Genomic DNA, 25,394 nt, shown 5'->3' with positions numbered 1-25,394 from the left:
CTATGCAGCAGGTGTGAAAAAAGTGACTACAGGATAAGGGAGATTTTGAATTTCTGCAGACACTTGTGGACACTGGATACTTGGATTGTGTGAGGCCCACTGAATATCACAGCGCTATGTCACAGGCTCGATGCAGCAGGTGTGAAAAGAGTGACTACAGGATAAGGGAGATTTTGAATTTCTGCAGACACTTGTGGACACTGGACACTTGGATTGTGTGAGCCCACTGAATATCACAGCGCTATGTCACAGGCTCGATGCAGCAGGTGTGAAAAAAGTGACTACAGGATAAGGGAGATTTTGAATTTCTGCAGACACTTGTGGACACTTGGATTGTGTGAGGCCCACTGAATATCACAGCGCTATGTCACAGGCTCGATGGCACAGGTGTGAAAAAAGTGACTACAGGATAAGGGAGATTTTGAATTTCTGGGAGATTTTGAATTTCTGCAGACACTTGTGGACACTGGACACTTGGATTGTGTGAGGCCCACTGAATATCACAGCGCTATGTCACAGGCTCGATGCAGCAGGTGTGAAAAAAGTGACTACAGGATAAGGGAGATTTTGAATTTCTGCAGACACTTGTGGACACTGGACACTTGGATTGTGTGAGTGTGAGGCCCACTGAATATCACAGCGCTATGTCACAGGCTCGATGCAGCAGGTGTGAAAAAAGTGACTACAGGATAAGGGAGATTTTGAATTTCTGCAGACACTTGTGGACACTGGACACTTGGATTGTGTGAGGCCCACTGAATATCACAGCGCTATGTCACAGGCTCGATGGCACAGGTGTGAAAAAAGTGACTACAGGATAAGGGAGATTTTGAATTTCTGGGAGATTTTGAATTTCTGCAGACACTTGTGGACACTGGACACTTGGATTGTGTGAGGCCCACTGAATATCACAGCGCTATGTCACAGGCTCGATGCAGCAGGTGTGAAAAAAGTGACTACAGGATAAGGGAGATTTTGAATTTCTGCAGACACTTGTGGACACTGGACACTTGGATTGTGTGAGGCCCACTGAATATCACAGCGCTATGTCACAGGCTCGATGCAGCAGGTGTGAAAAAAGTTACTACAGGATAAGGGAGATTTTGAATTTCTGCAGACACATGTGGACAATGGACACTTGGATTTTGTGAGGCCCACTGAATATCACAGCGCTATGTCACAGGCTCGATGGCACAGGTGTGAAAAAGTGACTACAGGATAAGGGAGATTTTTAATTTCTGGGAGATTTTGAATTTCTGCAGACACTTGTGGACACTGGACACTTGGATTGTGTGAGGCCCACTGAATATCACAGCGCTATGTCACAGGCTCGATGCAGCAGGTGTGAAAAAGGTGACTACAGGATAAGGGAGATTTTGAATTTCTGCAGACACTTGTGGACACTGGACACTTGGATTGTGTGAGGCCCACTGAATATCACAGCGCTATGTCACAGGCTCGATGCAGCAGGTGTGAAAAAAGTGACTACAGGATAAGGGAGATTTTGAATTTCTGCAGACACTTGTGGACACTGGACACTTGGATTGTGTGAGGCCCACTGAATATCACAGCGCTATGTCACAGGCTCGATGGCACAGGTGTGAAAAAAGTGACTACAGGATAAGGGAGATTTTGAATTTCTGGGAGATTTTGAATTTCTGCAGACACTTGTGGACACTGGACACTTGGATTGTGTGAGGCCCACTGAATATCACAGCGCTATGTCACAGGCTCGATGCAGCAGGTGTGAAAAAAGTGACTACAGGATAAGGGAGATTTTGAATTTCTGCAGACACTTGTGGACACTGGACACTTGGATTGTGTGAGGCCCACTGAATATCACAGCGCTATGTCACAGGCTCGATGCAGCAGGTGTGAAAAAAGTGACTACAGGATAAGGGAGATTTTGAATTTCTGCAGACACTTGTGGACACTGGACACTTGGATTGTGTGAGGCCCACTGAATATCACAGCGCTATGTCACAGGCTCGATGGCACAGGTGTGAAAAAAGTGACTACAGGATAAGGGAGATTTTGAATTTCTGGGAGATTTTGAATTTCTGCAGACACTTGTGGACACTGGACACTTGGATTGTGTGAGGCCCACTGAATATCACAGCGCTATGTCACAGGCTCGATGCAGCAGGTGTGAAAAAAGTGACTACAGGATAAGGGAGATTTTGAATTTCTGCAGACACTTGTGGACACTGGACACTTGGATTGTGTGAGGCCCACTGAATATCACAGCGCTATGTCACAGGCTCGATGCAGCAGGTGTGAAAAAAGTGACTACAGGATAAGGGAGATTTTGAATTTCTGCAGACACTTGTGGACAATGGACACTTGGATTGTGTGAGGCCCTCTGAATATCACAGCGCTATGTCACAGGCTCGATGGCACAGGTGTGAAAAAGTGACTACAGGATAAGGGAGATTTTGAATTTCTTGGAGATTTTGAATTTCTGCAGACACTTGTGGACACTGGACACTTGGATTGTGTGAGGCCCACTGAATATCACAGCGCTATGTCACAGGCTCGATGCAGCAGGTGTGAAAAAGGTGACTACAGGATAAGGGAGATTTTGAATTTCTGCAGACACTTGTGGACACTGGACACTTGGATTGTGTGAGGCCCACTGAATATCACAGCGCTATGTCACAGGCTCGATGCAGCAGGTGTGAAAAAAGTGACTACAGGATAAGGGAGATTTTGAATTTCTGCAGACACTTGTGGACACTGGACACTTGGATTGTGTGAGGCCCACTGAATATCACAGCGCTATGTCACAGGCTCGATGCAGCAGGTGTGAAAAAAGTGACTACAGGATAAGGGAGATTTTGAATTTCTGCAGACACTTGTGGACACTGGACACTTGGATTGTGTGAGGCCCACTGAATATCACAGCGCTATGTCACAGGCTCGATGCAGCAGGTGTGAAAAAAGTGACTACAGGATAAGGGAGATTTTGAATTTCTGCAGACACTTGTGGACACTGGACACTTGGATTGTGTGAGGCCCACTGAATATCACAGCGCTATGTCACAGGCTCGATGGCACAGGTGTGAAAAAAGTGACTACAGGATAAGGGAGATTTTGAATTTCTGGGAGATTTTGAATTTCTGCAGACACTTGTGGACACTGGACACTTGGATTGTGTGAGGCCCACTGAATATCACAGCGCTATGTCACAGGCTCGATGCAGCAGGTGTGAAAAAAGTGACTACAGGATAAGGGAGATTTTGAATTTCTGCAGACACTTGTGGACACTGGACACTTGGATTGTGTGAGGCCCACTGAATATCACAGCGCTATGTCACAGGCTCGATGCAGCAGGTGTGAAAAAAGTGACTACAGGATAAGGGAGATTTTGAATTTCTGCAGACACTTGTGGACACTGGACACTTGGATTGTGTGAGGCCCACTGAATATCACAGCGCTATGTCACAGGCTCGATGGCACAGGTGTGAAAAAAGTGACTACAGGATAAGGGAGATTTTGAATTTCTGGGAGATTTTGAATTTCTGCAGACACTTGTGGACACTGGACACTTGGATTGTGTGAGGCCCACTGAATATCACAGCGCTATGTCACAGGCTCGATGCAGCAGGTGTGAAAAAAGTGACTACAGGATAAGGGAGATTTTGAATTTCTGCAGACACTTGTGGACACTGGACACTTGGATTGTGTGAGGCCCACTGAATATCACAGCGCTATGTCACAGGCTCGATGCAGCAGGTGTGAAAAAAGTGACTACAGGATAAGGGAGATTTTGAATTTCTGCAGACACTTGTGGACAATGGACACTTGGATTGTGTGAGGCCCTCTGAATATCACAGCGCTATGTCACAGGCTCGATGGCACAGGTGTGAAAAAGTGACTACAGGATAAGGGAGATTTTGAATTTCTGGGAGATTTTGAATTTCTGCAGACACTTGTGGACACTGGACACTTGGATTGTGTGAGGCCCACTGAATATCACAGCGCTATGTCACAGGCTCGATGCAGCAGGTGTGAAAAAGGTGACTACAGGATAAGGGAGAATTTGAATTTCTGCAGACACTTGTGGACACTGGACACTTGGATTGTGTGAGGCCCACTGAATATCACAGCGCTATGTCACAGGCTCGATGCAGCAGGTGTGAAAAAAGTGACTACAGGATAAGGGAGATTTTGAATTTCTGCAGACACTTGTGGACACTGGACACTTGGATTGTGTGAGGCCCACTGAATATCACAGTGCTATGTCACAGGCTCTATGACACAGGTGTGAAAAAGTGACTACAGGATAAGGGAGATTTTGAATTTCTGTGAGATTTTGAATTTCTGCAGACACTTGTGTACACTGGACACTTGGATTGTGTGAGGCCCACTGAATATCACAGCGCTTTGTCACAGGCTCGATGCAGCAGGTGTGAAAAAAGTGACTACAGGATAAGGGAGATTTTGAATTTCTGCAGACACTTGTGGACACTGGACACTTGGATTGTGTGAGGCCCACTGAATATCACAGTGCTATGTCACAGGCTCGATGCAGCAGGTGTGAAAAAAGTGACTACAGGATAAGGGAGATTTTGAATTTCTGCAGACACTTGTGGACACTGGACACTTGGATTGTGTGAGGCCCACTGAATATCACAATGCTATGTCACAGGCTCGATGGCACAGGTGTGAAAAAAGTGACTACAGGATAAGGGAGATTTTGAATTTCTGCAGACACTTGTGGACACTGGACACTTGGATTGTGTGAGGCCCACTGAATATCACAGAGCTATGTCACAGGCTCAATGCAGCAGGTGTGAAAAAAGTGACTACAGGATAAGGGAGATTTAGATTTTCTGCAGACACTTGTGGACAATGGACACTTGGATTGTGTGAGGCCCACTGAATATCACAGCGCTATGTCACAGGCTCGATGGCACAGGTGTGAAAAAAGTGACTACAGGATAAGGGAGATTTTGAATTTCTGGGAGATTTTGAATTTCTGCAGACACTTGTAGACACTGGACACTTGGATTGTGTGAGGCCCACCGAATATCACAGCGCTATGTCACAGGCTCGATGCAGCAGGTGTGAAAAAAGTGAATACAGGATAAGGGAGATTTTGAATTTCTGCAGACACTTGTGGACACTGGACACTTCGATTGTGTGAGGCCCACTGAATATCACAGCGCTATGTCACAGGCTCGATGGCACAGGTGTGAAAAAAGTGACTACAGGATAAGGGAGATTTTGAATTTCTGGGAGATTTTGAATTTCTGCAGACACTTGTGGACACTGGACACTTGGATTGTGTGAGGCCCACTGAATATCACAGTGCTATGTCACAGGCTCGATGGCACAGGTGTGAAAAAAGTGACTACAGGATAAGGGAGATTTAGATTTTCTGCAGACACTTGTGGACACTGGACACTTGGATTGTGTGAGGCCCACTGAATATCACAGCGCTATGTCACAGGCTCGATGGCACAGGTGTGAAAAAAGTGACTACAGGATAAGGGAGATTTTGAATTTCTGGGAGATTTTGAATTTCTGCAGACACTTGTGGACACTGGACACTTGGATTGTGTGAGGCCCACTGAATATCACAGCGCTATGTCACAGGCTCGATGCAGCAGGTGTGAAAAGAGTGACTACAGGATAAGGGAGATTTTGAATTTCTGCAGACACTTATGGACACTGGACACTTGGATTGTGTGAGGCCCACTGAATATCACAGCGCTATGTCACAGGGTCGATGCAGCAGGTGTGAAAAAAGTGACTACAGGATAAGGGAGATTTTGAATTTCTGCAGACACTTGTGGACACTGGACACTTGGATTGTGTGAGGCCCACTGAATATCACAGTGCTATGTCACAGGCTCGATGGCACAGGTGTGAAAAAAGTGACTACAGGATAAGGGAGATTTTGAATTTCTGTGAGATTTTGAATTTCTGCAGACACTTGTGGACACTGGACACTTGGATTGTGTGAGGCCCACTGAATATCACAGCGCTATGTCACAGGCTCGATGCAGCAGGTGTGAAAAAAGTGACTACAGGATAAGGGAGATTTTGAATTTCTGTGAGATTTTGAATTTCTGCAGACACTTGTGGACACTGGACACTTGGTTTGTGTGAGGCCCACTGAATATCACAGCGCTATGTCACAGGCTCGATGCAGCAGGTGTGAAAAAAGTGACTACAGGATAAGGGAGATTTTGAATTTCTGTGAGATTTTGAATTTCTGCAGACACTTGTGGACACTGGACACTTGGATTGTGTGAGGCCCACTGAATATCACAGCGCTATGTCACAGGCTCGATGCAGCAGGTGTGAAAAAAGTGACTACAGGATAAGGGAGATTTTGAATTTCTGCAGACACTTGTGGACACTGGACACTTGGATTGTGTGAGGCCCACTGAATATCACAGCGCTATGTCACAGGCTCGATGCAGCAGGTGTGAAAAAAGTGACTACAGGATAAGGGAGATTTAGATTTTCTGCAGACTCTTGTGGACAATGGACACTTGGATTGTGTGAGGCCCACTGAATATCACAGCGCTATGTCACAGGCTCGATGGCACAGGTGTGAAAAAAGTGACTACAGGATAAGGGAGATTTTGAATTTCTGGGAGATTTTGAATTTCTGCAGACACTTGTGGACACTGGACACTTGGATTGTGTGAGCCCACTGAATATCACAGCGCTATGTCACAGGCTCGATGCAGCAGGTGTGAAAAAAGTGACTACAGGATAAGGGAGATTTTGAATTTCTGCAGACACTTGTGTACACTGGACACTTGGATTGTGTGAGGCCCACTGAATATCACAGCGCTGTGTCACAGGCTCGATGGCACAGGTGTGAAAAAAGTGACTACAGGATAAGGGAGATTTTGAATTTCTGCAGACACTTGTGGACACTGGACACTTGGATTGTGTGAGGCCCACTGAATATCACAGTGCTATGTCACAGGCTCGATGGCACAGGTGTGAAAAAAGTGACTACAGGATAAGGGAGATTTTGAATTTCTGTGAGATTTTGAATTTCTGCAGACACTTGTGGACACTGGACACTTGGATTGTGTGAGGCCCACTGAATATCACAGCGCTATGTCACAGGCTCGATGCAGCAGGTGTGAAAAGAGTGACTACAGGATAAGGGAGATTTTGAATTTCTGCAGACACTTGTGGACACTGGACACTTGGATTGTGTGAGCCCACTGAATATCACAGCGCTATGTCACAGGCTCGATGCAGCAGGTGTGAAAAAAGTGACTACAGGATAAGGGAGATTTTGAATTTCTGCAGACACTTGTGGACACTTGGATTGTGTGAGGCCCACTGAATATCACAGCGCTATGTCACAGGCTCGATGGCACAGGTGTGAAAAAAGTGACTACAGGATAAGGGAGATTTTGAATTTCTGGGAGATTTTGAATTTCTGCAGACACTTGTGGACACTGGACACTTGGATTGTGTGAGGCCCACTGAATATCACAGCGCTATGTCACAGGCTCGATGCAGCAGGTGTAAAAAAAGTGACTACAGGATAAGGGAGATTTTGAATTTCTGCAGACACTTGTGGACACTGGACACTTGGATTGTGTGAGTGTGAGGCCCACTGAATATCACAGCGCTATGTCACAGGCTCGATGCAGCAGGTGTGAAAAAAGTGACTACAGGATAAGGGAGATTTTGAATTTCTGCAGACACTTGTGGACACTGGACACTTGGATTGTGTGAGGCCCACTGAATATCACAGCGCTATGTCACAGGCTCGATGGCACAGGTGTGAAAAAAGTGACTACAGGATAAGGGAGATTTTGAATTTCTGGGAGATTTTGAATTTCTGCAGACACTTGTGGACACTGGACACTTGGATTGTGTGAGGCCCACTGAATATCACAGCGCTATGTCACAGGCTCGATGCAGCAGGTGTGAAAAAAGTGACTACAGGATAAGGGAGATTTTGAATTTCTGCAGACACTTGTGGACACTGGACACTTGGATTGTGTGAGGCCCACTGAATATCACAGCGCTATGTCACAGGCTCGATGCAGCAGGTGTGAAAAAAGTTACTACAGGATAAGGGAGATTTTGAATTTCTGCAGACACATGTGGACAATGGACACTTGGATTTTGTGAGGCCCACTGAATATCACAGCGCTATGTCACAGGCTCGATGGCACAGGTGTGAAAAAGTGACTACAGGATAAGGGAGATTTTTAATTTCTGGGAGATTTTGAATTTCTGCAGACACTTGTGGACACTGGACACTTGGATTGTGTGAGGCCCACTGAATATCACAGCGCTATGTCACAGGCTCGATGCAGCAGGTGTGAAAAAGGTGACTACAGGATAAGGGAGATTTTGAATTTCTGCAGACACTTGTGGACACTGGACACTTGGATTGTGTGAGGCCCACTGAATATCACAGCGCTATGTCACAGGCTCGATGCAGCAGGTGTGAAAAAAGTGACTACAGGATAAGGGAGATTTTGAATTTCTGCAGACACTTGTGAACACTGGACACTTGGATTGTGTGAGGCCCACTGAATATCACAGCGCTATGTCACAGGCTCGATGGCACAGGTGTGAAAAAAGTGACTACAGGATAAGGGAGATTTTGAATTTCTGGGAGATTTTGAATTTCTGCAGACACTTGTGGACACTGGACACTTGGATTGTGTGAAGCCCACTGAATATCACAGCGCTATGTCACAGGCTCGATGCAGCAGGTGTGAAAAAAGTGACTACAGGATAAGGGATATTTTGAATTTTTGCAGAAACTTGTGGACACTGGACACTTGGATTGTGTGAGGCCCACTGAATATCACAGCGCTATGTCACAGGCTCGATGCAGCAGGTGTGAAAAAAGTGACTACAGGATAAGGGAGATTTTGAATTTCTGCAGACACTTGTGGACACTGGACACTTGGATTGTGTGAGGCCCACTGAATATCACAGCGCTATGTCACAGGCTCGATGGCACAGGTGTGAAAAAAGTGACTACAGGATAAGGGAGATTTTGAATTTCTGGGAGATTTTGAATTTCTGCAGACACTTGTGTACACTGGACACTTGGATTGTGTGAGGCCCACTGAATATCACAGCGCTATGTCACAGGCTCGATGCGGCAGGTGTGAAAAAAGTGACTACAGGATAAGGGAGATTTTGAATTTCTGCAGACACTTGTGGACACTGGACACTTGGATTGTGTGAGGCCCACTGAATATCACAGCGCTATGTCACAGGCTCGATGCAGCAGGTGTGAAAAAAGTGACTACAGGATAAGGGAGATTTTGAATTTCTGCAGACACTTGTGGACAATGGACACTTGGATTGTGTGAGGCCCTCTGAATATCACAGCGCTATGTCACAGGCTCGATGGCACAGGTGTGAAAAAGTGACTACAGGATAAGGGAGATTTTGAATTTCTTGGAGATTTTGAATTTCTGCAGACACTTGTGGACACTGGACACTTGGATTGTGTGAGGCCCACTGAATATCACAGCGCTATGTCACAGGCTCGATGCAGCAGGTGTGAAAAAGGTGACTACAGGATAAGGGAGATTTTGAATTTCTGCAGACACTTGTGGACACTGGACACTTGGATTGTGTGAGGCCCACTGAATATCACAGCGCTATGTCACAGGCTCGATGCAGCAGGTGTGAAAAAAGTGACTACAGGATAAGGGAGATTTTGAATTTCTGCAGACACTTGTGGACACTGGACACTTGGATTGTGTGAGGCCCACTGAATATCACAGCGCTATGTTACAGGCTCGATGCAGCAGGTGTGAAAAAAGTGACTACAGGATAAGGGAGATTTTGAATTTCTGCAGACACTTGTGGACACTGGACACTTGGATTGTGTGAGGCCCACTGAATATCACAGCGCTATGTCACAGGCTCGATGCAGCAGGTGTGAAAAAAGTGACTACAGGATAAGGGAGATTTTGAATTTCTGCAGACACTTGTGGACACTGGACACTTGGATTGTGTGAGGCCCACTGAATATCACAGCGCTATGTCACAGGCTCGATGGCACAGGTGTGAAAAAAGTGACTACAGGATAAGGGAGATTTTGAATTTCTGGGAGATTTTGAATTTCTGCAGACACTTGTGGACACTGGACACTTGGATTGTGTGAGGCCCACTGAATATCACAGCGCTATGTAACAGGCTCGATGCAGCAGGTGTGAAAAAAGTGACTACAGGATAAGGGAGATTTTGAATTTCTGCAGACACTTGTGGACACTGGACACTTGGATTGTGTGAGGCCCACTGAATATCACAGCGCTATGTCACAGGCTCGATGCAGCAGGTGTGAAAAAAGTGACTACAGGATAAGGGAGATTTTGAATTTCTGCAGACACTTGTGGACACTGGACACTTGGATTGTGTGAGGCCCACTGAATATCACAGCGCTATGTCACAGGCTCGATGGCACAGGTGTGAAAAAAGTGACTACAGGATAAGGGAGATTTTGAATTTCTGGGAGATTTTGAATTTCTGCAGACACTTGTGGACACTGGACACTTGGATTGTGTGAGGCCCACTGAATATCACAGCGCTATGTCACAGGCTCGATGCAGCAGGTGTGAAAAAAATGACTACAGGATAAGGGAGATTTTGAATTTCTGCAGACACTTGTGGACACTGGTCACTTGTATTGTGTGAGGCCCACTGAATATCACAGCGCTATGTCACAGGCTCGATGCAGCAGGTGTGAAAAAAGTGACTACAGGATAAGGGAGATTTTGAATTTCTGCAGACACTTGTGGACAATGGACACTTGGATTGTGTGAGGCCCTCTGAATATCACAGCGCTATGTCACAGGCTCGATGGCACAGGTGTGAAAAAGTGACTACAGGATAAGGGAGATTTTGAATTTCTGGGAGATTTTGAATTTCTGCAGACACTTGTGGACACTGGACACTTGGATTGTGTGAGGCCCACTGAATATCACAGCGCTATGTCATAGGCTCGATGCAGCAGGTGTGAAAAAGGTGACTACAGGATAAGGGAGATTTTGAATTTCTGCAGACACTTGTGGACACTGGACACTTGGATTGTGTGAGGCCCACTGAATATCACAGCGCTATGTCACAGGCTCGATGCAGCAGGTGTGAAAAAGGTGACTACAGGATAAGGGAGATTTTGAATTTCTGCAGACACTTGTGGACACTGGACACTTGGATTGTGTGAGGCCCACTGAATATCACAGCGCTATGTCACAGGCTCGATGCAGCAGGTGTGAAAAAAGTGACTACAGGATAAGGGAGATTTTGAATTTCTGCAGACACTTGTGGACACTGGACACTTGGATTGTGTGAGGCCCACTGAATATCACAGTGCTATGTCACAGGCTCTATGACACAGGTGTGAAAAAGTGACTACAGGATAAGGGAGATTTTGAATTTCTGTGAGATTTTGAATTTCTGCAGACACTTGTGTACACTGGACACTTGGATTGTGTGAGGCCCACTGAATATCACAGCGCTTTGTCACAGGCTCGATGCAGCAGGTGTGAAAAAAGTGACTACAGGATAAGGGAGATTTTGAATTTCTGCAGACACTTGTGGACACTGGACACTTGGATTGTGTGAGGCCCACTGAATATCACAGTGCTATGTCACAGGCTCGATGCAGCAGGTGTGAAAAAAGTGACTACAGGATAAGGGAGATTTTGAATTTCTGCAGACACTTGTGGACACTGGACACTTGGATTGTGTGAGGCCCACTGAATATCACAATGCTATGTCACAGGCTCGATGGCACAGGTGTGAAAAAAGTGACTACAGGATAAGGGAGATTTTGAATTTCTGCAGACACTTGTGGACACTGGACACTTGGATTGTGTGAGGCCCACTGAATATCACAGAGCTATGTCACAGGCTCAATGCAGCAGGTGTGAAAAAAGTGACTACAGGATAAGGGAGATTTAGATTTTCTGCAGACACTTGTGGACAATGGACACTTGGATTGTGTGAGGCCCACTGAATATCACAGCGCTATGTCACAGGCTCGATGGCACAGGTGTGAAAAAAGTGACTAAAGGATAAGGGAGATTTTGAATTTCTGGGAGATTTTGAATTTCTGCAGACACTTGTAGACACTGGACACTTGGATTGTGTGAGGCCCACCGAATATCACAGCGCTATGTCACAGGCTCGATGCAGCAGGTGTGAAAAAAGTGAATACAGGATAAGGGAGATTTTGAATTTCTGCAGACACTTGTGGACACTGGACACTTCGATTGTGTGAGGCCCACTGAATATCACAGCGCTATGTCACAGGCTCGATGGCACAGGTGTGAAAAAAGTGACTACAGGATAAGGGAGATTTTGAATTTCTGGGAGATTTTGAATTTCTGCAGACACTTGTGGACACTGGACACTTGGATTGTGTGAGGCCCACTGAATATCACAGTGCTATGTCACAGGCTCGATGGCACAGGTGTGAAAAAAGTGACTACAGGATAAGGGAGATTTAGATTTTCTGCAGACACTTGTGGACACTGGACACTTGGATTGTGTGAGGCCCACTGAATATCACAGCGCTATGTCACAGGCTCGATGGCACAGGTGTGAAAAAAGTGACTACAGGATAAGGGAGATTTTGAATTTCTGGGAGATTTTGAATTTCTGCAGACACTTGTGGACACTGGACACTTGGATTGTGTGAGGCCCACTGAATATCACAGCGCTATGTCACAGGCTCGATGCAGCAGGTGTGAAAAGAGTGACTACAGGATAAGGGAGATTTTGAATTTCTGCAGACACTTATGGACACTGGACACTTGGATTGTGTGAGGCCCACTGAATATCACAGCGCTATGTCACAGGGTCGATGCAGCAGGTGTGAAAAAGGTGACTACAGGATAAGGGAGATTTTGAATTTCTGCAGACACTTGTGGACACTGGACACTTGGATTGTGTGAGGCCCACTGAATATCACAGTGCTATGTCACAGGCTCGATGGCACAGGTGTGAAAAAAGTGACTACAGGATAAGGGAGATTTTGAATTTCTGTGAGATTTTGAATTTCTGCAGACACTTGTGGACACTGGACACTTGGATTGTGTGAGGCCCACTGAATATCACAGCGCTATGTCACAGGCTCGATGCAGCAGGTGTGAAAAAAGTGACTACAGGATAAGGGAGATTTTGAATTTCTGCAGACACTTGTGGACACTGGACACTTGGATTGTGTGAGGCCCACTGAATATCACAGTGCTATGTCACAGGCTCGATGCAGCAGGTGTGAAAAAAGTGACTACAGGATAAGGGAGATTTTGAATTTCTGCAGACACTTGTGGACATTGGACACTTGGATTGTGTGAGGCCCACTGAATATCACAGCGCTATGTCACAGGCTCTATGCAGCAGGTGTGAAAAAAGTGACTACAGGATAAGGGAGATTTAGATTTTCTGCAGACACTTGTGGACAATGGACACTTGGATTGTGTGAGGCCCACTGAATATCACAGCGCTATGTCACAGGCTCGATGGCACAGGTGTGAAAAAAGTGACTACAGGATAAGGGAGATTTTGAATTTCTGGGAGATTTTGAATTTCTGCAGACACTTGTAGACACTGGACACTTGGATTGTGTGAGGCCCACCGAATATCACAGCGCTATGTCACAGGCTCGATGCAGCAGGTGTGAAAAAAGTGAATACAGGATAAGGGAGATTTTGAATTTCTGCAGACACTTGTGGACACTGGACACTTCGATTGTGTGAGGCCCACTGAATATCACAGCGCTATGTCACAGGCTCGATGGCACAGGTGTGAAAAACGTGACTACAGGATAAGGGAGATTTTGAATTTCTGGGAGATTTTGAATTTCTGCAGACACTTGTGGACACTGGACACTTGGATTGTGTGAGGCCCACTGAATATCACAGTGCTATGTCACAGGCTCGATGGCACAGGTGTGAAAAAAGTGACTACAGGATAAGGGAGATTTAGATTTTCTGCAGACACTTGTGGACACTGGACACTTGGATTGTGTGAGGCCCACTGAATATCACAGCGCTATGTCACAGGCTCGATGGCACAGGTGTGAAAAAACTGACTACAGGATAAGGGAGATTTTGAATTTCTGGGAGATTTTGAATTTCTGCAGACACTTGTGGACACTGGACACTTGGATTGTGTGAGGCCCACTGAATATCACAGCGCTATGTCACAGGCTCGATGCAGCAGGTGTGAAAAGAGTGACTACAGGATAAGGGAGATTTTGAATTTCTGCAGACACTTATGGACACTGGACACTTGGATTGTGTGAGGCCCACTGAATATCACAGCGCTATGTCACAGGGTCGATGCAGCAGGTGTGAAAAAAGTGACTACAGGATAAGGGAGATTTTGAATTTCTGCAGACACTTGTGGACACTGGACACTTGGATTGTGTGAGGCCCACTGAATATCACAGTGCTATGTCACAGGCTCGATGGCACAGGTGTGAAAAAAGTGACTACAGGATAAGGGAGATTTTGAATTTCTGTGAGATTTTGAATTTCTGCAGACACTTGTGGACACTGGACACTTGGATTGTGTGAGGCCCACTGAATATCACAGCGCTATGTCACAGGCTCGATGCAGCAGGTGTGAAAAAAGTGACTACAGGATAAGGGAGATTTTGAATTTCTGCAGACACTTGTGGACACTGGACACTTGGATTGTGTGAGGCCCACTGAATATCACAGTGCTATGTCACAGGCTCGATGCAGCAGGTGTGAAAAAAGTGACTACAGGATAAGGGAGATTTTGAATTTCTGCAGACACTTGTGGACATTGGACACTTGGATTGTGTGAGGCCCACTGAATATCACAGCGCTATGTCACAGGCTCTATGCAGCAGGTGTGAAAAAAGTGACTACAGGATAAGGGAGATTTAGATTTTCTGCAGACACTTGTGGACAATGGACACTTGGATTGTGTGAGGCCCACTGAATATCACAGCGCTATGTCACAGGCTCGATGGCACAGGTGTGAAAAAAGTGACTACAGGATAAGGGAGATTTTGAATTTCTGGGAGATTTTGAATTTCTGCAGACACTTGTAGACACTGGACACTTGGATTGTGTGAGGCCCACCGAATATCACAGCGCTATGTCACAGGCTCGATGCAGCAGGTGTGAAAAAAGTGAATACAGGATAAGGGAGATTTTGAATTTCTGCAGACACTTGTGGACACTGGACACTTCGATTGTGTGAGGCCCACTGAATATCACAGCGCTATGTCACAGGCTCGATGGCACAGGTGTGAAAAAAGTGACTACAGGATAAGGGAGATTTTGAATTTCTGGGAGATTTTGAATTTCTGCAGACACTTGTGGACACTGGACACTTGGATTGTGTGAGGCCCACTGAATATCACAGTGCTATGTCACAGGCTCGATGGCACAGGTGTGAAAAAAGTGACTACAGGATAAGGGAGATTTAGATTTTCTGCAGACACTTGTGGACACTGGACACTTGGATTGTGTGAGGCCCACTGAATATCACAGCGCTATGTCACAGGCTCGATGGCACAGGTGTGAAAAAAGTGACTACAGGATAAGGGAGATTTTGAATTTCTGGGAGATTTTGAATTTCTGCAGACACTTGTGGACACTGGACACTTGGATTGTGTGAGGCCCACTGAATATCACAGCGCTATGTCACAGGCTCGATGCAGCAGGTGTGAAAAGAGTGACTACAGGATAAGGGAGATTTTGAATTTCTGCAGACACTTATGGACACTGGACACTTGGATTGTGTGAGGCCCACTGAATATCACAGCGCTATGTCACAGGGTCGATGCAGCAGGTGTGAAAAAAGTGACTACAGGATAAGGGAGATTTTGAATTTCTGCAGACACTTGTGGACACTGGACACTTGGATTGTGTGAGGCCCACTGAATATCACAGTGCTATGTCACAGGCTCGATGGCACAGGTGTGAAAAAAGTGACTACAGGATAAGGGAGATTTTGAATTTCTGTGAGATTTTGAATTTCTGCAGACACTTGTGGACACTGGACACTTGGATTGTGTGAGGCCCACTGAATATCACAGTGCTATGTCACAGGCTCGATGCAGCAGGTGTGAAAAAAGTGACTACAGGATAAGGGAGATTTTGAATTTCTGCAGACACTTGTGGACACTGGACACTTGGATTGTGTGAGGCCCACTGAATATCACAGCGCTATGTCACAGGCTCGATGCAGCAGGTGTGAAAAAAGTGACTACAGGAAAAGGGAGATTTTGAATTTCTGCAGACACTTGTGGACATTGGACACTTGGATTGTGTGAGGCCCACTGAATATCACAGCGCTATGTCACAGGCTCTATGCAGCAGGTGTGAAAAAAATGACTACAGGATAAGGGAGATTTAGATTTTCTGCAGACACTTGTGGACAATGGACACTTGGATTGTGTGAGGCCGACTGAATATCACAGCGCTATGTCACAGGCTCGATGGCACAGGTGTGAAAAAAGTGACTACAGGATAAGGGAGATTTTGAATTTCTGGGAGATTTTGAATTTCTGCAGACACTTGTAGACACTGGACACTTGGATTGTGTGAGGCCCACCGAATGTCACAGCGCTATGTCACAGGCTCGATGCAGCAGGTGTGAAAAAAGTGACTACAGGATAAGGGAGATTTTGAATTTCTGCAGACACTTGTGGACACTGGACACTTGGATTGTGTGAGCCCACTGAATATCACAGCGCTATGTCACAGGCTCGATGCAGCAGGTGTGAAAAAAGTGACTACAGGATAAGGGAGATTTTGAATTTCTGCAGACACTTGTGGACACTGGACACTTGCATTGTGTGAGGCCCACTGAATATCACAGCGCTATGTCACAGGCTCGATGGCACAGGTGTGAAAAAAGTGACTACAGGATAAGGGAGATTTTGAATTTCTGCAGACACTGGACACTTGGATTGTGTGAGGCCCAATGAATATCACAGCGCTATGTCACAGGCTCGATGCAGCAGGTGTGAAAAAAGTGACTACAGGATAAGGGAGATTTTGAATTTCTGCAGACACTTGTGGACACTGGACACTTTTGGATTGTGTGAGGCCCACTGAATATCAGAGCGCTATGTCACAGGCTCGATGGCACAGGTGTGAAAAAAGTGAATTGTAGAATTGGGCAGAATAGGAATCTCCCTAGAGTGTAGGTCTGTAAGAGCGGAACAAGTCCTCCACAGTGACACACAGATAGCTTCACTGTGGCTGTGATAACAGCCGTTACACGGTACTGTGTGAGGAGCGTACACCGCTGTATGGTGTGAGTAAATGCACGCTCAGTACCTTAGCAGGACAAAAAAAAATTGGGATTGCTTTTAAAAAAGCAGTTTGCAGAGCAGTGGGGAAACAGCAATGCAGCTGTCAGGAAGCCTTAGAAGGCAGCCTAACAACCAACACCGCTGATCCACCACAATATAGCCTCCCCTTGCACTGCACACACAGTGACTGGTGTGTTGCACAGGCAAAATCGCTAGCAGCAGAAGCAGTTTTTTTGTCTTCTTCCCTGCCTAACGCTCTCCCTACAGAATCAGCAACCTCTCCCTATGCTAAGATCGGCAGAAGTAAGATGGCGGTCGGCGTGCACGCCCTTTTATAACCCCTGTGACTCCCACCAAAGCAAGCCAATCACTTGCATGCCCTTCTGAAAGATGGTGGCGACCCCTGCCTATGTCATCACGTTGCCCACAGTGTCCCTGGATCCTGATTGGCTGAAAAAGAGCGCTAAACAAACTTTTGAAACGCGACTTTGGCGCGTAAGTCGCCGACCTCGTGGCCGACCTCATCCTAGGGTCGGGTTTCGTTTCATGAAACCCGACTTTGCCAAAAGTCGGCGACTTTTGAAATTGTTCGATCCGTTTCGCTCAACTCTAGTAATTATACATGGTTTTCTAAATATTTTAAAAATAAAAATCATAAAATTGTTATATACATTTGCATTCAACCCTCAGTGAGTCAGTACCTTGTAGAACAACCTTGCACTGCGATTTATGCTGCAAATCTTTTGGGGAATGTCTTTACCAGCTTTGCACACTAGCTCTAGGTCATTGAGATTGGAAAGTGCCTGAGAACAGCAATTTTTCAAGTCTTACCACAGATTCTTAATGGGATTTAGGATTGGACTTTGACTGGACCATTTAAACACATGAATATGCTTTGATTTAAACCATTCCATTGAAGCTCTAGCAGTATGTTTAAGGTTGTTGTTCTGCTAGAATAAGAACCTTCGCCCCAGTCTAAAGTCTTTTGCAGTCTCTAACAGGTTTTCCTCTTGCATTTAGCACCATCCATCTTCCCATCAACTCTGACTAGCTTCCCTGTCCCTGCTGAAGAAAAGCATCCCCATGACATGATGCTGCCACTAAACTGGTGGTGGGGAAGGTAGTTTCAGGGTGATGTGCAATGTTAGTTTTATACCACATATAACATTTTGCATTTAATCCCAATTTTTTTTTACTTTGGTCTCATCTCACCAAAGGTCCTTTCACATGATAGCTATGTTCCCTATATAGCTTTTTTCAAACTGCAAACAGAATTTCTTATGACTTGCTTTCAAAAATAGCTTTTTCTGCCACTCTTCCATAAAGGCCAGATGAGTGGAGTACATGTTCATCCTGTGAACAGATTATCCCACCTGAGCTGTGGATCTCTGAAGCAACCCCAGATTTACCATTGGCCTCATGGCTGCCTCTCTAATTAGTGCTCTTTTTGCTTTGGATGTCAGATGGACAGCCATATCTTGATCTTGGTAGGTTTGATGTTGTGCCATATACCTTCCGTTTTTGGATGCTGGATAAAAAAGTGCTCCATGAAATGTTCAAATCTGGACTACTTATTTTTATAATCTATCTCTGCTTTACTCTTCTCCATGACTTTATCACTGACCTGTCTGGTTTTCGTGGTGCTGTTTGATTCCAAAAAAATTTCAAACAAACCTTTCCCAAATCAACTGTAGCTATGATTAGAACAAATAACACACAGGTGGATTCAATTTACTAATTATGTGACTTCAGGAGGCAATTGGTCAATCAGGTTTTTATTAAGGTATATCAGACTACAGTAGGCTGAATACAAATGCACGTTAAAATTTTCAGTTTTATATTTTTAAATAATTAGAAAACCATGTGAAATTTCCTTTACACTTCACAAATACTCAATACTTTGTTTTGGTATATCACATCAAATCTCAATTAAACACAACAACATTTGTGGGTTTAGCATGAAAAACTGTGGAAAAGTCAACGAGGTTGGATTACTTTTTCAAAGGCACCGTATATACCATTCTTTCCAGATTTGTCTGCAAATGCAAAAACCACAGGGTTGCATAGACTATCATGTTGAAACACAGAAGGCTAGGAGGGACTAGGAATGATCAGGCCAATTAAATAAATCGCTATAACTCGCATAAAGGGAGTAATTGAGTAATTGAGTAATACCTACCCCCTATGTGAGATTGCCTATCAAGATCAGATTAATACAATAATAGGGAAGAATCTCCTAATGATTACCCTTGTAGCAATGCTATAGCCCCCAGCAGTTAACAGCTACACTGCATGAGGAGTAATTATATCTTGCATGATCAATACATCAAGATAGGACATCAATAACTATTGTGGACTCTATATTTTTAAATAGCACAATTCTTATTATTACTATTATAATTTAATCATTAAAAGATATATTTTACTAATTTCAGAAACTTTAGATAGGGTCTATTTGCCATTCGTCAATTTGTAAATTATCACATTAACCCCTTTGAGACAAAGCCTATTTTCACCTTAATGATCAGGTCAATTTTTACAATTCTGGTCACTGTCAGGTAATAACTCTGGAATGCTTCAACAGACCCCAGTGATTCTGAAACTCTTTTCTCATGATATATTGCACTTTATGATAGCAGTAAAATTTCTTCAATATGACTAGCGTTTAGTTGTTGAAAAAAAAAAACGGAAATTTGGTGAAAATTTTGCAGTTTTCAAAAATCTTATGCCCTTAAATCAGAGAGTCATATGGAACAAAATAGTTAATAAATAACATTTACTTCATGTCTACTTTATACCAGCACAATTTTGGAACCAGAATTTTTTTTTGTAAGTTATAAGGGTTAAAATTGACCACCAATTTTTCATTTTTTCAACAAATTTTTCAAAGCCATTTTTTTAGGGACCACATCACATTTGAAGTCACTTTGAGGGGTCTATATGATAGAAAATACCCAAAAGTGACTCCATTCTAAAAACTACACCCCTCAAGGTGCTCAAAATCACATTCAAGAAGTTAACTATCCCTTCAGGTGCTTCACAGGAGCTGAAGCAAAGTGGAAGGAAAATGAACATTTAACATTTTAGTCACAAAAATGATCTTTTAGCAATATTTTTTTATTTTCACAAGGGTAAAAGGAGAAAATATTCAGGTAACGCTGTTGAGCACTTTCTCCAGAGTATGCTGATACCTCAAATGTTCAGGAAAACCACTGTTTGGGCGCACGGCAGGGCTTGGAAGGGAAGTAGCACCTTTTAACTTTTTGAATGCAAAATTGGCTGGAATTGAGAGGGAACGCCATATCGCATTTAAAGAGCCCCTGGTGTGCCTGGTGTGCCTAAACATTGGAAAACCCCGATAAATAACCCCATTTTGGAAACTAGACCTTGCAAGGAACTTATCTAGCTGTGTGGAGAGCACTTTGAACCCCTTTGTGCTTCACAGAAGTTTATGACGTAGAGTCGCAAAAATAAAAAAATCTCATTTTTTTCCCCAAAAATTATCTTATAGCAACAATTTTTTTATTTTCACAAGGTAAAAGGAGGAAATGGACTGCTAATGTTGTTGTGCAACTTCTCCTGAGTACGCCAATACCCCATATGTGGGGGAAAGCCACTGTTTGGGTGCACGGTAGGACTCGGAAGGGAAGGAGCACCTTTTTACTTTTTGAACGCAAAATTGGCTGGAATTGAGAGCGGACACCATGTTGCATTTGAAGAGCCCCTGATGTTCCTAGACATTGAAACAACCCCACAAGTGACCCCATTTTGGAAAATAGACCTTTCAAAGAACTTATCTAGCTCTGTGGTGAGCACTTCGAACCCCAAGGTGCTTCACAGAAGTTTAGAACGTAAAGCAGTGAAAACAAAAAAATCACATCTTTTTCCCCAAAAGATAATCCTTTAATCTTCCCACCATGGGGAAATTCAGAGCATTACAGCAGCAAGGCAGGAACAAGCACAGATATAGATGCATAAAGGCATTACATTGATGACAGTAGGTAGGTACATATACGAAAAAAAAAGATATAACCGGACTATCACAACTTTGGATCTATCAGTTCACTGTTTGGGTCGTTCTCCACTTTGGACAGTGCTGGTTATACAGCCTAACTGCAGCAGGAAGGAAGGACTTTCGATAGTGCTCCCTCTCACATTTAGGATGAAGTAGCCGGTCACTGACAGTACTGCACATCTTTGTCACGGTCTCATGCATGGGATGGGAATCATTCTGCACCATGTAGTTCACCTTGGCCAGTATCCTCCTGTCGCCTACTTCCTGAACTGGATCAAGGGGGCATCCCAGGACAGAGCTGGCCCTTCTAATCAGTTTGTCCAGCCTATTCCTGTCCCTGGTTGATATGCCACTACCCCAGCACGCCACACCAAAGAAGATGACTGATGCCACAACAGAGTTGAAGAAGGATGCAAGGAGTGCCCCCCTAACTCTGAAGTCTCTCAGCCTTCTGAGCAGATAAAGCCTACTGTGGCCCTTCCTGTACACTGCATCCAAGTGATGGGCCCAGTCAAGCTTATTACTGAGGATCACACCAAGGTACTTATAGGTGTCCACTATCTCAATGTCATTTCCCTGAATGTTCACCACTACTGGTGGATTTTTTTCCCTTGCGAAAGTCCACCACCAATTCCTTGAAATGAACTGTTAGCAACAGTTTTTTACTTTCACAAGTGTAAAAGTAGAAAATAGATGACTAAAGCTGTTGTGCAATTTCCCCTGAGTATACCGATACCCAATATGTTGGGTAGAACCACTGTTGGGGCGCTCAGCAGGGCTCAGAAGCAAAGGACCACCTTTCGACTACAAAATTGGCTGGAATTGAGAGCGGACATCATGTCGCGTTTGAAGAACGCCTGACGTGCCTAAACATTGGAAAACTCCCACAAGTGACACCATTTTGCAAACTAGACCTTTCAAGGAACTTAACTAACTGTGTGGTAAGCACTTTGAACCCCCAGGTGCTTCACAGAAGTTTTGAACGTAGAGCCGGGAAAATAAATCACATTTTTTCCCCAAAAATGACCTTTTAGCAACAATTTTTTTATTTTCACAAGGGTAACAGGAGAAAATGGTCCACTAAAGTTGTTCAGCAATTTCTCCTGAGTACGCTAATATCCCATATGTGAAGGAAAACCACGGTTTCGGCACACGGCAGGACTCAGAATGGAAGGAATGACGTTTTGGATTTCAGACTTTGATGGGATGGTCTGCGGGCATCATGTTGCATTTGCTGAGCCCTGATGTGCCTAAACATTGGAAATCTCCCACAAGTCAACTACACCCCCGAAGAAACTCCAAGTGCCTCACAGTAAATTATAACGTTGAGGCGTGAAAAAAAAACATATTTTTCCACAAAAATGATCTTTTAACCTTGTTTCTTTTATATTCCCAACAGTAATAGGAGGAAATAGATTGACAAATTTGTTGTGCAATTTCTCATGAGTAAGCTGATACCCCATATGTGGAGAAGAACTACTGTTTGAGCACATGGCAGGGCTCGGAATGGAAGGAGTTGCGCTTTGGATTGCAGACTTCAACAGAATGGTCTGCGTGCTTTATGTTGCTTTTGCAGAGCTCCTGATGTGCCTAAGCATTGGAAATCTCCCACTCACTAGTGAACTCATTTTGGTAACTACACCCCTGAAGAACCTACAAGTGCCTCACAGAAAATTATAATGTTGAGTCGTATAAAAAAAACACATTTTTTCCACAAAAATGATCTTTCAGCCCCGATTTTTTTTATTTTGCCAATGGTAATAGCAGAAAATAGTCTCAAAAAGTTGTGCAATTCCTCCCCAGTATGCCGATTCACCATATGTGGAGGAAAACCACTGTTTGGGAGCACGGAAGGAGTGATGTTTTGGATTGCAGACTTTGATGTAATGGTCTGCAGGCATCATGTTGCGTTTGCAGAGCCCATGATGTGTCTAAACAGTGTAAATCCTCCACAAGCGACCCCTGTTGTGAATACCTTTGACCTGACCTCTGGGTTTGGGCTCCCTCTGGTGGTTGCTCCTGGTAATGGAGCTGACAGAAATCAATCACCTGAGGATGATGATTGGAGGTCAGGTGTTACTGACTGGAGAGATTTAAGTGAGCAACCTTCCCTCAGTTGTTGCCAATGATTTGGTTTGCTTCCTGAGCATTTTGGAAGTCTGCTTGCCTCCTGCTCCGTCCTGCATCTTTCAGATAAGTTATTTGTCTGTTTGAATCTTTTTTGCATTTTGATTCATTTTGTATTTTCTCTGATTTTTGCTCTGCTGGTGTAGTTCAGTCTGGTTCCCTGCTGGGACATGTGCTGGACTCTGTTTCATATGCCACAGCTTATGTCAGTCTTTTCTGTATCTCTAATCCCCTGTTATGTCAGTATCTTTGTTTTGTGTCCAGTTCACACCAGAGTTCTGATTTAGTGGGGAAGAGGTCGTGTGGCCTCAGTATTTTTGCATATCAGACGTGTTGGATTTTTCTTAGTTTTTTTTGCGTGATTGCAGACAGTATCTTTTCCTGTCCTGTTCTATATAGACAGTTTGGGCCCCATCATTTTCTTACTCTATTTTCTGCCTGTGTTTTGTGCCTCATCTTGTCTCACTGGCAATATATGTTCGGGGGCTATCTATTCCTTTGGGGTTCTACTCCAGGGCACTTTAGTTTTCTCATTTCTCTCTTTAGGCTTAGTTAATGCTTTGGCTGTGCCGAGACATCTAGGGAATTGTAGGTACATCCCACGGCTAATTCTAGTTGTGTCGTCAGTTTAGGGGTCTGTAATCCGCTAAGCTACCAACCTCTCTGGTTATCTGGTTACCTAGCTTATTCACTTGCTATCCTCCTCGGTTACCTAATCATAGCAAAATCACTGGACCGACTGTAGATTCTACGGTACTCTAAAGAAGGAAAGAATAGTAAAAAAAAAAAAATAGGTGTGTTAGAATTTTTTATACATTTTTTCCTCTTTTTCTCTGGGGGCTATAGGAGGATTTTTTCTTTAATGGATACTAAGCAATTGTCTGATCGTGTTGAGCAGCTCGCTGCTGAAGTTCGGAGAATTTCTGCCTATCTCTCTCAGTTGTCTGCTGTAGTACCTAAAGTCCCTATTCCTGTTTTATTTTCTGGGGATCAGTATAAATTTTTGAACTTTAAGAATAATTGTAAACTTTCTGGGGTTGTTGTATGATGAACCTAATGTTATTGATCAAGCTGAGAAAACCTTATTGGCATTGAACCAGGGTCAGGAATTGGCAGAGATATATTGTCAGAAAATCCAAAAGTGGGCGGTCCTTACTAAATGGAACGATGATGCCCTATCGGCTCTTTTCCGGAAGGGTCTGGCAGAGACCCTAAAAGATGTTATGGTGGGATTTCCTGTCCCCTCTGGTCTCAACAACTCTGTCATTAGCCATTCAAATTGACAAACGTTTACATGAATGTAAATCTATGCGAGAGGCGATGTTGCCATTCGAACAAACTTCTGAGCCCATGCAGTGTGATAGGGTTTTTTCTAGAGCTCAACGACAAGAATTTAGAAGGCGTAATAAGTTGTGCTTCTTTTGTGGGGATGCCTCTCATACTCTTTCTGTCTGCCCTAAGCGAGAGAAATGTTTTGCTCATTCATTTGTTTTGGGCAATATACAGCCTAAATTCCTTTTGTCGGTTTCCTTGATCTGCTCCTTATCTTCATTTTCTGCTAAGACTTTTGTTGATTCAGGAGCAGCCCTGAACCTGATGGATTTTGACTTTGCCAAACGTTGTTGTTTTCCCATGGTACCCCTGCATACTCCTATTCCTTTGAGGGGTATTGGTGCTACCCCTTTGGCTGAGAATAAACCCGTTTTGGACCCAGGTGATAATGCAGGTAGCCCCAGACCACCAAGAGAATTGTAAATTTTTGGTGTTGCATAATTTACATGACATTATTGTACTTGGTTTTCCTTGGTTGCAAACCCATAATCCTGTTCTGGATGGGAAATCTGTGTCTGTGGTTAGTTGGGGTTGTCAATGTGTTCTTAGTGACACTCCCATTTTCTCTACCTCTCCCCAGGCTCAGGATGTCCCTGACTATTTGGCTGAATTCTCTGATGTGTTTAGTGAGAGTAAGTCTGCCTC

Source organism: Dendrobates tinctorius, unplaced genomic scaffold, assembly GCF_039654945.1.
Source record: "Dendrobates tinctorius isolate UK_male_01 unplaced genomic scaffold, ASM3965494v1 ptg000174l, whole genome shotgun sequence".
Taxonomy (NCBI): Eukaryota; Metazoa; Chordata; class Amphibia; order Anura; family Dendrobatidae; genus Dendrobates; species Dendrobates tinctorius.
The sequence above is the reverse complement of the archived record's forward strand: the minus strand, read 5'-3'. Positions refer to the sequence as shown.